This window comes from Arachis ipaensis, chromosome B6 (genome assembly GCF_059453495.1).
Source record: "Arachis ipaensis isolate K30076 ecotype BB chromosome B6, ASM5945349v1, whole genome shotgun sequence".
In the NCBI taxonomy this organism is placed as follows: Eukaryota; Viridiplantae; Streptophyta; class Magnoliopsida; order Fabales; family Fabaceae; genus Arachis; species Arachis ipaensis.
Genome location: NC_142441.1, coordinates 91,977,933 through 91,990,432, shown reverse-complemented (window position 1 = coordinate 91,990,432; position 12,500 = coordinate 91,977,933). Strand labels below are relative to the sequence as shown.

The 12,500-nt window shown below is 38.9% G+C and overlaps 1 non-coding gene across 1 annotated transcript; it reads left to right on the top strand.

The window, feature by feature from the left end:
• The first annotated feature begins 10,012 nt into the window (after positions 1-10,012).
• LOC148561766 (small nucleolar RNA R71) lies at positions 10,013-10,117 on the top strand. The gene has a single exon (XR_015887794.1). It is a non-coding gene; the product is annotated as a small nucleolar RNA R71 (small nucleolar RNA).
• Positions 10,118-12,500: the final 2,383 nt, after the last annotated feature.

The window sequence follows — 12,500 nt, the reverse complement described above, 5'->3', positions numbered from 1 at the left end:
CTTTTTCTTATTAGGATCTTCTTATTTAGCTAGTCTCATGGGGTGTGTCTCAAGCATAGTATTCATGACAGATAGTTGTCCTCCCACCTTGTGGTTGAACCAACTTAGCTAACTTATGAGTATAACATAAACTCATGAACTTACTCTGAACTCGTCTCTGGTCTTTAAAAACACTCATTCTCTTTTCATTTGATTTAAAGGGACAAGCATACAAGTAAGTAAAGAGAGGATGCAGTGACATAGAGACTAGCAAACATAGACCTCTTCAACACAAAAAAAAAAAACTTAAAAGATAGAATTTAAAAAGGTTCAGACTAACATTTAACTATTAATCAAGATTGCATTTGGACTTCCAGTTTTCAACATTCTAAGTACATGGAATTAGGTGACAATACAACCTTTAGGGGATGGTTTCTAGTTGCCCCCTTTTTTTGTCATCATCCTGGTCTTTGTTACCTCACTTCCTTGGGTGAAGGTGCACCATTTCCTCATAAGATTCCTGCAAAGTTATTGGAAGTTGCTTGTTCCCAAAGCACTTGATAAATAGTTAGCTTGCATGTATGCTTGTGACTTCTGAACTTAATTTGGTGTGTCAACACCAAACTTAGTTCCTTGCCCAGTACAGAACCTTGCATATATGCAGAGAACCTCATATCTTATTGTTTAACAAAACAATTATCAACTAAAACCTAACTAAATCTAAGTGGTTTCCATTGATTGATTGGAGCTAGCAATGTGCTTTGGGAATGGAGTGTGATTCCTTTGGTGGAACACCAAACTTAGAATCACACTTTCACTCTTGAATTGTTTTGGTGTGGAACACCAAACTTAGCTCCTCGCAATACAGGGGAAACAACTTGCGATCCTTATTGAAATAAAGATGAAAAGAAAACTACCTGAGGTTGGGTTGCCTCCCAAGAGAGCGCTCTTTTATCGTCGCTAGCTCGACTGTTCCTCCTTTACTTGAGACGGTAATTCACTCTGGGGTTTTCCCCCATGTTGCCCAGATAATGCTTGAGTCTTTGTCTGTTCACTGTAAAAATCCTCTCTGAACCTTCATCCATGATTTCGATGTGTCCATATGGCGAAACTTTTGTGACAAGAAAAGGTCCGGACCACCTTGATTTGAGTTTTCCTGGGAATAGTCTTAATTTGGAATTGTAAAGGAGTACTCGCTGCCCCTTTTCGAAACTCCCGGGTGCAAGATGCAGGTCATGTCTTCTCTTTGCCTTCTCTTTATACATCTTGGTATTTTCATAGGCTTGTGACCTGAATTCGTCCATCTCTTGCAGCTGCAAGATCCTCTTTGCACCAGCAGCAATGCTGTCAAAATTTAGTATCTTGATAGCCCAGAGAGCCTTGTGTTCCAGCTCTAGTGGTAAATGACAATCCTTCCCACACACTAGTTGATATGGGGACATTCCAAGTGGTGTTTTGAATGCTGTTCTGTATGCCCAAAGAGCATCATCCAGCTTCTTCGACCAATCCTTTCTTGATGCACCCACAGTCTTTTCCAGAATCCTCTTTAGCTCTCTGTTGGATATCTCAGTTTGTCCACTTGTTTGGGGATGGTAAGGTGTGGCTACCTTGTGTTTTACCCCATATTGTAGGAGAAGAGCTTCTAGTGGTATGTTACAAAAATGGCTCCCTCCATCACTGATGAGTGCTTGTGGGACTCCAAACCGGCTAAAGATATTCTTCCTGAGGAAGTTCATGACTACCCTGTTATCATTCATTGGGGTTGCAATAGCCTCTACCCACTTGGAAACATAATCCACTGCTACCAAGATGTACTTGTTTGCATATGAGGTTAGGAATGGTCCCATGAAATCGATTCTCCACACATCAAACAATTCCAGTTCCAAGATGAAATTTTGTGGCATCTCATTTCTTTTGGGCAAGTTTCCAGATCTTTGGCATTCATTGCAGCTCTTTACTAGTTCTTTGGCATCCTTGAACAAGGTGGGCGAAAAGAATCCGCTTTGTAACACCTTAGCTGTAGTTCTATCCCCTCCAAAGTGGCCTCCATAGCATGAGCCGTGGCAATTCCATAGGACCTCTCGTCCTTCTTTTTCCAAAACACATCTTCTAAGGATTCCATCTGAACATTTCTTGAATAGATATGGCTCATCCCAGTCAAAGTACTTTGCATCATTCATGAGCTTCCTTTTTTGATGTTTATTGATCTCTGGAGGCAATGCCCCAGTTGCCTTGAAGTTGGCAATGTCTGCGAACCATGATGCTTTGTGAACTATCATCAACTGCTCATCAGGGAAGAACTCGTTCACACTTGTATCAGGTGTTCCACCTTTATCATGACGAATCCTGGATAGGTGATCTGCTACCTTGTTCTCCACTCCTTTCTTGTCTTTGATTTCAATATTGAATTCCTACAATAATAAGATCCATCTTATTAGTCTTGGCTTTGATTCTTGCTTGGCAAACAAATATTTAAGTGCTGTGTGATCTGTAAAAACAATCACTTTAGCACCAATGAGGTACGATCTAAACTTGTCAAATGCAAAAACTATTGCTAGCAACTCCTTTTCAATAGTGGTATAATTTCTTTGAGTATCATTAAGGACTTTGCTCGCATAGTATATCACATGGACTAAGTTATCTTTCCTCTGTCCTAACACTGCCCCAACTGCAAAATCAGATGCGTCACAAATTAATTCAAATGGTAAATTCCAATCAGGTGGGAAAATGATAGGATCAGAGGATAACCTCATTTTCAAATTTTCAAAGGCTAACATGCATGTTTCATCAAAGATAAATGGTGTATCAAATATAAGGAGATTGCTTAAGGGCTCGGCTATCTTTGAAAAATCTTTAATAAACCTTCTGTAAAAACCCGCATGCCCTAAAAAGCTCCTAATTGCCCTGACATCACTAGGTGGAGGCAGCTTTTCAATAAGTTCTACTTTGGCTCTGTCAACCTCAATGCCTTGGTTAGAAACTTTGTGACCAAGGACTATTCCTCCTGTTACCATAAAGTGACATTTCTCCCAGTTCAAGACCAGATTGGTCTCTTGGCATCTTTTCAATACCAAGGCGAGGTGATGTAGGCAACTAGGAAATGAATCTCCGAATACCGAGAAATCATCCATAAAAACTTCAATGAATTTTTCTATCATATCTGAAAAAATAAAAAGCATGCAGCGTTGGAAAGTCGCAGGTGCATTACATAGCCCAAATGGCATGCGCCTGTAGGCAAACACTCCATAAGGGCAAGTGACTGAGGTTTTCTCTTGATCTCTGGGATCAACCATTATTTGGTTATATCCTGAATAACCGTCGAGAAAACAATAATAAGCGTGCCCTGCGAGTCTTTCCAACATCTAATCCATGAATGGAAGGGGGAAATGATCTTTTCGTTTAGTCTTATTGAGCTTCCTGTAGTCTATGCACAGCTGCCATCCTGTGACTGTCCTTGTAGGAATTAGTTCGTTCTTCTCATTGGGAACTGGTGCACGAAATTGTGATCTCAGGCAACGGTGCTAGAAACTCTGTACGCACGTCTTAATAAATCGTTTTTCATTCACAACTTCGATACAACTAACCAGCAAGTGCACTGGGTCGTCCAAGTAATAAACTTTACGTGAGTAAGGGTCGATCCCACGGAGATTGTTGGTATGAAGCAAGCTATGGTCACCTTGTAAATCTCAGTTAGGCGGATATAAAATAGTTATGGAGTTTTTGAATATTAATAATAAATAGAAAATAAGGATAGAAATACTTATGTAATTCATTGGTTAGAATTTCAGATAAGCGTATAGAGACGCATTCGTTCCTCTGAACCTTTGCTTTTCTGCTATCTTCATCCAATCAATCTTACTCCTTTCCATGGCTGGCTTTATGTAAGGACATCACCGTTGTCAATAGATACTTTTTATCCTCTCTGGAAAATGGTCCGATGCGCTGTCACTGCATGGCTAATCGTCTGGAAGCATCACCCTTGTCAATGGCTGCATCCCATCCTCTTGTGAAAATGGTCCAAATGCTCTGTCACAGCACGGCTAATCATGTGAGGTTCTCGATCATACTGGAATAGGATTCACCCTCCTTTTGCGTCTGTCACTACGCCCAGCACTCGCGAGTTTGAAGTTCGACACAGTCATTCAATCCTAGAGTCCTACTCGGAATACCACAGACAAGGTTTAGACTTTCCGGACTCTCATGAATGCCGCCATCAATCTAGCTTATACCACAAAGATTCTGATTAAGAGATCCAAGAGATACTCATTCAATCTAAGGTAGAACGGAAGTGGTTGTCAGGCACGCGTTCATAGGGAATGATGATGACTGTCACGTTCATCACATTCAGGTTGAAGTGCGAATGAATATCTTAGAAGCGGAATAAGTTGAATTGAATAGAAAAACAGTAGTACTTTGCATTAATCTTTGAAGAACAGCAGAGCTCCACACCTTAATCTATCGAGTGCAAAAACTCTACCGTATGAAAATACATAAGTGATAATGGTCTAGGCATGGCCGAATGGCCAGCCCCCATGAAAGTCTAAGATAGCATAAAACTGATCAAAGATCTCTAATACAATAGTAAACAGTCCTATTTATACTAAACTAGTTACTAGGATTTACAGAAGTAAGTAATTGATGTATAAATCCACTTTCGGGGCCCACTTGGTGTGTGCTTGGGTCAATCTTGGAGTTGAACGCCAGTTTGTAATGTAATTCTGGCGTTTAACTCTGGCTTGTGACGTGTTTTTGGCGTTTAACTCCAGACAGCAGCGTAGAATTGGCGTTCAACGCCCTTTTACGTCATCTAAACTCGGCCAAAGTATGGACTATTATATATTGCTGGAAAGCCCTGGATGTCTACTTTCCAATGCAATTGGAAGCGTGCCATTTTGAGTTCTGTAGCTCCCGCAAATCCACTTTGCGTGCAGGGAGGTCAGAATCCAACAGCATCAGCAGTCCTTCTTCAACCTCTGAATCTGATTTTTGCTCAAGTCCCTCAATTTCAGCCGGAAAATACCTGAAAACACAGAAAAACACAAACTCATAGTAAAGTCCAGAAATGTGAATTTAACATAAAAACTAATGAAAACATCCCTAAAAGTAACTAGATTCTACTAAAAATATACTAAAAACAATGCCAAAAAGCGTATAAATTATCCGCTCATCACAACACCAAACTTAAATTGTTGCTTGTCCCCAAGCAACCGAAAATCAAATAGGGTAAAAAGAAGAGAATATACTATAAATTCCAAACTATCAATGAAACATAGCTCCAATCAGATGAGCGGGACTTGTAGCTTTTTGCCTCTTGAATAGTTTTGGCATCTCACTTTATCCTTTGAGGTTCAGAATGATTGGCATCTATAGGAACTCAGAGTTCAGATAGTGTTATTGATTCTCCTAGTTCAGTATGATGATTCTTGAACACAGCTACTTTATGAGTCTTGGCCGTGGCCCTAAGCACTTTGTTTTCCAGTATTACCACCAGATACATAAATGCCACAGACACATAACTGGGTGAACCTTTTCAGATTGTGACTCAGCTTTGCTAAAGTCCCCAATTAGAGGTGTCCAGGGTTCTTAAGCACACTCTTCTTTTGCTTTGGACCTTGACTTTAACCGCTCAGTCTCAAGTTTTCACTTGACACCTTCACGCCACAAGCACATGTTTAGGGACAGCTTGGTTTAGCCGCTTAGGCCAGGATTTTATTCCTTTAGGCCCTCCTATCCACTGATGCTTAAAGCCTTGGGATCCCTTTTATTGCCCTTGCCTTTTGGTTTTAAGGGTTACTGGCTTTTTGCTCTTGCCTCTTGGTTTTAAGAGCTTTTGGCTTTTTCTGCTTGCTTTTTATTTTTATTTTATTTTATTTTTTTCGCCCTTTTTTTTCTGCAAGCTTTGTTCTTTGCTGCTTTTTCTTGCTTCAATAATCATTTTTATGATATTTCAGATTATCAAATAACATGTCTCCTTATCATCATTCTTTCAAGAGCCAACATATTTAACATTCTTAAACAACAACTTCAAAAGACATATGCACTGTTCAAGCATTCATTCAGAAAACAAGAAGCATTGTCACCACATCAATATAATTAAACTAAGTTCAAGGATAAATTCGAAACTCATGTACTTCTTGTTCTTTTGAATTAAAACAGTTTTCATTTAAGATAGGTGATGGGTTCATAGGACATTCATAACTTTAAGACATAGTTACTAACTACTAATGATCATGTAATGAAGACACAAACATGGATAAGCACTTAACATAGAGAAAACGAAAAACAGAGAATGTAAGAACAAGGAATGAGTCCACCTTAGTGATGGTGGCGTTTCCTTCTTGAGGAACCAATGATGTCCTTGAGCTCTTCTATGTCTCTTCCTTGTCTTTGTTGCTCCTCCCTCATTGCTTTTTGATCTTCTCTTATTTCATGAAGGATGATGGAGTGCTCTTGATGTTCCACCCTTAATTGTCCCATGTTGGAACTTAATTCTCCTAGGGAGGTGCTGATTTGCTCCCAATAACTTTATGGAGGAAAATGCATCTGAGGCATCTCCGGGATCTCATGGTGATGAGATTCATGTGTCTCTTGAGATCCATGAATGGGCTCTCTTGCTTGCTCCATCCTTTTCTTAGTGATGGGCTTCTCTTCCTCAATGGGAATGTCTCCTTCTATGAAAGCTCCAGCTGAGTAACATAGATGGCAAATAAGATGAGGGAAAGCTAGCCTTGCCCCAGGAGAGGGCTTTTCAGCTATTTTGTAGAATTCAAGGGAGATGACTTCATGAACTTCTACTTCCTCTCCAATCATGATGCTATGAATCATGATGGCCCGATCCACAGTAACTTCAGATCGGTTGCTAGTGGGATGATGGAGCGTTGGATGAATTCCAACCATCCTCTAGCCACAGGCTTGAGGTCCAGTCTTCTCAATTGAACTGGCTTGCCTTTGGAGTCAATCTTCCATTGAGCTCCTTCCACACATATGTCCATGAGGACTTGGTCCAACCTTTGATTAAAGTTGACCCTTCTAGTGTAGGGGCGTGCATCTCCTTGCATCATAGGCAAGTTAAATGCCAACCTCACATTTTTCGGACTAAAATCTAAGTATTTCCCCCGAACCATTGTAATATAATTCTTTGGGTTTGGGTTCTTACTTTGATCATGGTTCCTAGTGATCCATGCATTGGCATAGAACTCTTGAACCATTAGGATGCTGACTTGTTGCATAGGGTTTGTTAGAACTTCCCAACCTCTTCTTTGGATTTCATGTCGGATCTCCGGATACTCATTATTCTTGAGCTTGAAAGGGACCTCGGGGATCACCTTCTTCTTGGCCACAACATCATAGAAGTGGTCTTGATGAGCTTTGGAGATGAATCTTTCCATCTCCCATGACTCAGAGGTGGAAGCTTTTGTCTTCCCTTTCCCTTTTCTAGAGGATTCCCAAACTTAGAATATTGCTCGCCCTCGAGCAAGAGAAGAAAGAATAGATGAAGAAGAAGAAGAAAACATGGAGGAGAGGGGGGAGGGGTGTATTCGGCCAAGAAGGGGAAGAGAGGGTTGTGTTGTGTGAAAATGAAGAAGAATGGAGGGCTTTATATAGGGAAGGGAGGGGGGGTAAGGTTCGGCCATAAGGGTGGGTTTTGGGTGGGAAATTGATTTTGAATTTTGAAGGTAGGTGGGGTTTATGAGGTAGGTTTATGGGGAAGAGTGGATGGATGTGAGTGGTGAAGTGGTTATAGGGAAGAGAGATTGAGGTGATTGGTGAAGAGTTTTGGGGAAGAGTGTTTATGGGATTGTGTGAAAGAGGGGTGAGAAGAAGTGAGTGGAGGTAAGTGGGGATCCTGTGGGGTCCCCAGATCCTGAGGTGATCCTGTGGGGTCCACAGATCCTGAGGTGTTCAAGGATTTACAACCTTGCACCAAATTAGGCATGCAAAATGCCCTTGCACACAACTCTGGGCGTTCAGCGCCAGATTGGTGCTTGTTCTGGGCATTGAACGGCCATTTGTTGCCCATTTCTGGCGTTGAACGCCAAAACCATGCTTGTTCTGGGCGTTCAGCGCCAGCTCTTCTCCAGGGTGCAATTCTGGCGTTCAAACGCCTAGATGCTGCCCATTTTGGGCGTTCAGCGCCAGAACCATGCTCTGTTCTGGCGTTGAACGCCAGCCAAATGCTTCTTACTGGCGTTTAAACGCCAGTGAGATCCTCCTCCAGAGTGTGATTTTTCTTCTGCTGTTTTTGATTCTGTTTTCAATTTTTATATTTATTTAGTGACTCCACATGATCATGAACCTAATAAAACATGAAAGAACAATAAAATTAGATAAATAAAAATTGGGTTGCCTCCCAACAAGCGCTTCTTTAATGTCAATAGCTTGACAGTGGGCTCTCATGGAGCCTCACAGATGTTCAGAGCATTGTTGAGACTTCCCAACACTAAACTTAGAGTTTGACTGTGGGGGCTCTGGTTGACTCTGTTTTGAGAGAAGCTTACTGTGCCTCTTTTCCATATTTACAGAAGGGTAACCTTGAGTTGTAAACACAAGGGAGTCCTCATTCAATTGAAGGACTAATTCACCTCTGTCAACATCAATCACAGCTCTTGTTGTGGCTAGGAAAGGTCTTCCAAGGATGATAGATTCATCCTCATCCTTCCCAGTATCAAGGATTATGAAATCAGCAGGGATGTAAAGGCCTTCAACCTTTACTAACCCGTCCTCTACTTGTCCATAAGCCTGTTTTCTTGAATTGTCTGCCATCTCTAATGATATTTTAGTAGCTTGCACCCCAAAGATTCCCAGTTTCTCTATTACAGAGAGGGGTATGAGGTTTATCCCTGAACCAAGGTCACACAGAGCCTTTTCAAAGATCATGGTGCCTATGGTACAAGGTATTAGGAACTTTCCAGGATCCTGTTTCTTTTGAGGCAATCTCAGTTGATCCAGATTACTTAGTTCATTGGTGAACAAGGGAGGTTCATCTTCCCAAGTCTCAATACCAAATAATTTGGCATTCAGCTTCATGATTGCACCAAAGTACTTGGTAACTTGCTTTTTAGTAACATCCTCATTCTCCTCAGAAGATGAATACTCGTCAGAGCTCATGAAGGGCATAAGTAGGTTCAATGGAATCTCTATGGTCTCTAGATGAGTCTCAGATTCCTTTGGTTCCTCAAAGGGAAACTCCTTATTGATCACTGGACGTCCCAGGAGGTCTTCCTCACTGGGATTTACGTCCTCCCCTTCCTCTCCAGGTTTGGCCGTGTTAACTATGTCAATGGCCTTGCACTCTCCTTTTGGATTTTCTTCTGTATTGCTTGGGAGAGTACTAGGAGGGATTTCAGTGATCCTTTTACTCAGGTGGCCCACTTTTGCCTCCAAATTTCTAATGGAGGACCTTGTTTCATTCATGAAACTTACAGCGGCCTTAGATAGATCAGAGACTAAGTTTGCTAAATTAGAGGTATTTTGTTCAGAGTTCTCTGTCTGTTGCTGAGTGGATGATGGAAAAGGTTTACTATTGTTAAACCTATTTCTTCCACCATTATTAAAGCCTTGTTGAGGCTTTTGTTTATCCTTCCATGAGAGATTTGGGTGATATCTCCATGATGAGTTATAGGTGTTTCCATAAGGTTCACCTAAGTAATTTACCTCTGCTATTGCAGGGTTCTCAGGATCATAGGCCTCTTCTTCAGAAGATGCCTCTTGAGTACTGTTGGATGCAGCTTGCATTCCATTCAGACTCTGAGAAATCATATTGACTTACTGAGTCAATATTTTATTCTGAGCCAATATGGCATTCAGAGTATCAATTTCAAGAACTCCCTTCTTCATAGGCGTCCCATTACTCACAGGATTCCTCTCAGAAGTGTACATGAACTAGTTATTAGCAACCATGTCAATGAGTTCTTGAGCTTCTGCAGGCATTTTCTTTAGGTGAATGGATCCACCTGCAGAAGTATCCAATGACATCTTAGCTAATTCAGACAGACCATCATAGAATATATCCAGGATGGTCCATTCTGAAAGCATGTCAGAAGGCTTACTTTTTGGTCAGTCCTTTGTATCTCTCCCAAGCTTCATAGATGGATTCACCTTCTTTCTGTCTGAAGGTCTGAATATCCACTCTAAGCTTACTTAGCTTTTGAGGAGGAAAGAACTTGGCTAAGAAAGCCTTGACCAGCTTATCCCAAGAGTTCAGGCTATCCTTAGGTTGAGAGTCCAACCATACTCTAGCTCTGTCTCTTACAGCAAAAGGGAAAAGCATGAGCCTGTAGACTTCAGGATCTACTCCATTAGTCTTAACAGTATCACATATCTGCAAGAATTCAGTTAAGAACTGAAAAGGATCTTCAGATGGAAGTCCATAAAACTTGCAGTTCTGCTGCATCAGAGAAACTAATTGAGGTTTAAGCTCAAAATTGTTTGCTCCAATGGCAGGAATGGAGATGCTTCTTCCATGTAAATTGGAATTAGGTGCAGTAAAGTCACCAAGCATCCTCCTTGCATTATTATTATTTTCGGCTGCCATCTCCTCTTCCTGTTCGAAAATTTCTGAAAGGTGCTTGCTGGATTGTTGTAATTTAGCTTCTCTTAGTTTCCTCTTCAGAGTCCTTTCAGGTTCTGGATCTGCTTCAACAAGAATGTTCTTGTCCTTTCTCCTGCTCATATGAAAAAGAGGGACAGAAAAATAATAATAATAGAGGTCCTTTTTACCACAGTATAGAGGTCCCTGTGTGAGTAGAAGAGAAGAAGAAGAAAAAATTCGAACACAGATGGAAGAGGGGGTTCGAATTTGGGTGAGATGAAGTGTTAGTAGATGAATAAATAAATAAAAGAAGATAAGAGAGAGAGAGAATTTTCGAAAATAATTTTTGAAAAAGAGTTAGTGATTTTCGAAAATAGTTTTTGAAAAAGGTTAGTGCTTTTCGAGAATCAAAAATTAAAATAATTAGTTAATTAGAAAGAAATTTTGAAAAAGAGGGAAGATATTTTCGAAAATTAGAGAGAGAGAGTTAGTTAGGTAGTTTTGAAAAAGATAAGAAACAAACAAAAAGTTAGTTAGTTAGTTGAAACAAATTTGAAAATCAATTTTGAAAAGATAAGAAGATAAGAAGTTAGAAAGGATATTTTAAAATCAAATTTTGAAAAAGATAAGATAAAGAGATATTTTTGAAAAGATATGATTGAAATTAGTTTTGAAAAAGATTTGATTTTTAAAATCACAATTAATGACTTGATTCACAAGAAATCACAAGATATGATTCTAGAACTCAAAGTTTGAATCTTTCTTAACAAGCAAGTAACAAACTTGAAATTTTTGAATCAAAACATTAATTGATGATGTTATTTTCGAAAATTAGGAGATAAAGATAAGAAAAAGATTTTTGAAAAATATTTTTAAAATTTTCAAAAATAAATAAGAAAAATGAAAAAGATTTGATTTTTGAAAAAGATTTTGAAAAAGATAAGATTTTTAAATTGAAAATTTGATTTGACTCATAAAAACAACTAGATTTTAAAAAGTTTTGAAAAAGTCAACTCAAATTTTTGAAATTTATGAGTGAAAAAGGGAAAGATATGTTTTTTTTTATTTTTGAATTTTTAATGATGAGAGGGAAAAACATGAAAAAGACTCAATGCATGAAAATTTTGTATCAAAACAATGAATGCATGCAAGAATGCTATGAACGTCAAGATGAACATCAAGAACACTTTGAATGTCAAGATGAACATCAAGAACTTATTTTTGAAAAATTTTTAATGCAAAGAAAACATGCAAGACACCAAACTTAAAAATTTTTCATGTATAGACACTATGAATGCAAGAATGCATATGAAAAATAAGAAAAGACACAAAACATGAAAACATCAAGATCAAACAAGAAGACTTACCAAGAACAACTTGAAGATCATGAAGAACACTATGAATGCATGAATTTTTTGAAAAATGCAAGATGAATATGTAATTGACACCAAACTTAAAATCTGACTCAAGACTCAAACAAGAAACACAAATTTTTTTTTATTTTTATGATTTTCTAATTTTTTTGGATTTTTGTATATTTTTTCGAAAAAACATGTAGGAAAAAGAAAATAAGGATTTCAAAATTTTTTTAATATGAATTCCAGGAATCTTGTATTCTTAGTCTAAAGCTCCAATTCGAGGGTCAGGCATGGCTTAATAGCCAGCCAAGCTTTAGTATGTAACTCAGACATGCCACGGCTGACATTCCAATTAAATTGCCTCTATGCTGATGGTTGGAAGCCCCTATCCAAAAGAATTAGACATGACTTTACAGCTAGCCAGGCTTCAACATGCTTCATGAAACTCTAGAATTTATTCTTAAAAATTCTGAAGAAAAATATATTTTTGAAAAGATTTATTTTATTTTTTTTTCGAAAACAGATGAGAAATTTTTAAAAGGTTTTTGAAAAATTTTTGAAAATAAAACAAAAAGAAAATTACCTAATCTGAGCAACAAGATGAACCGTCCGTTGTTGAAACTCGAACAATC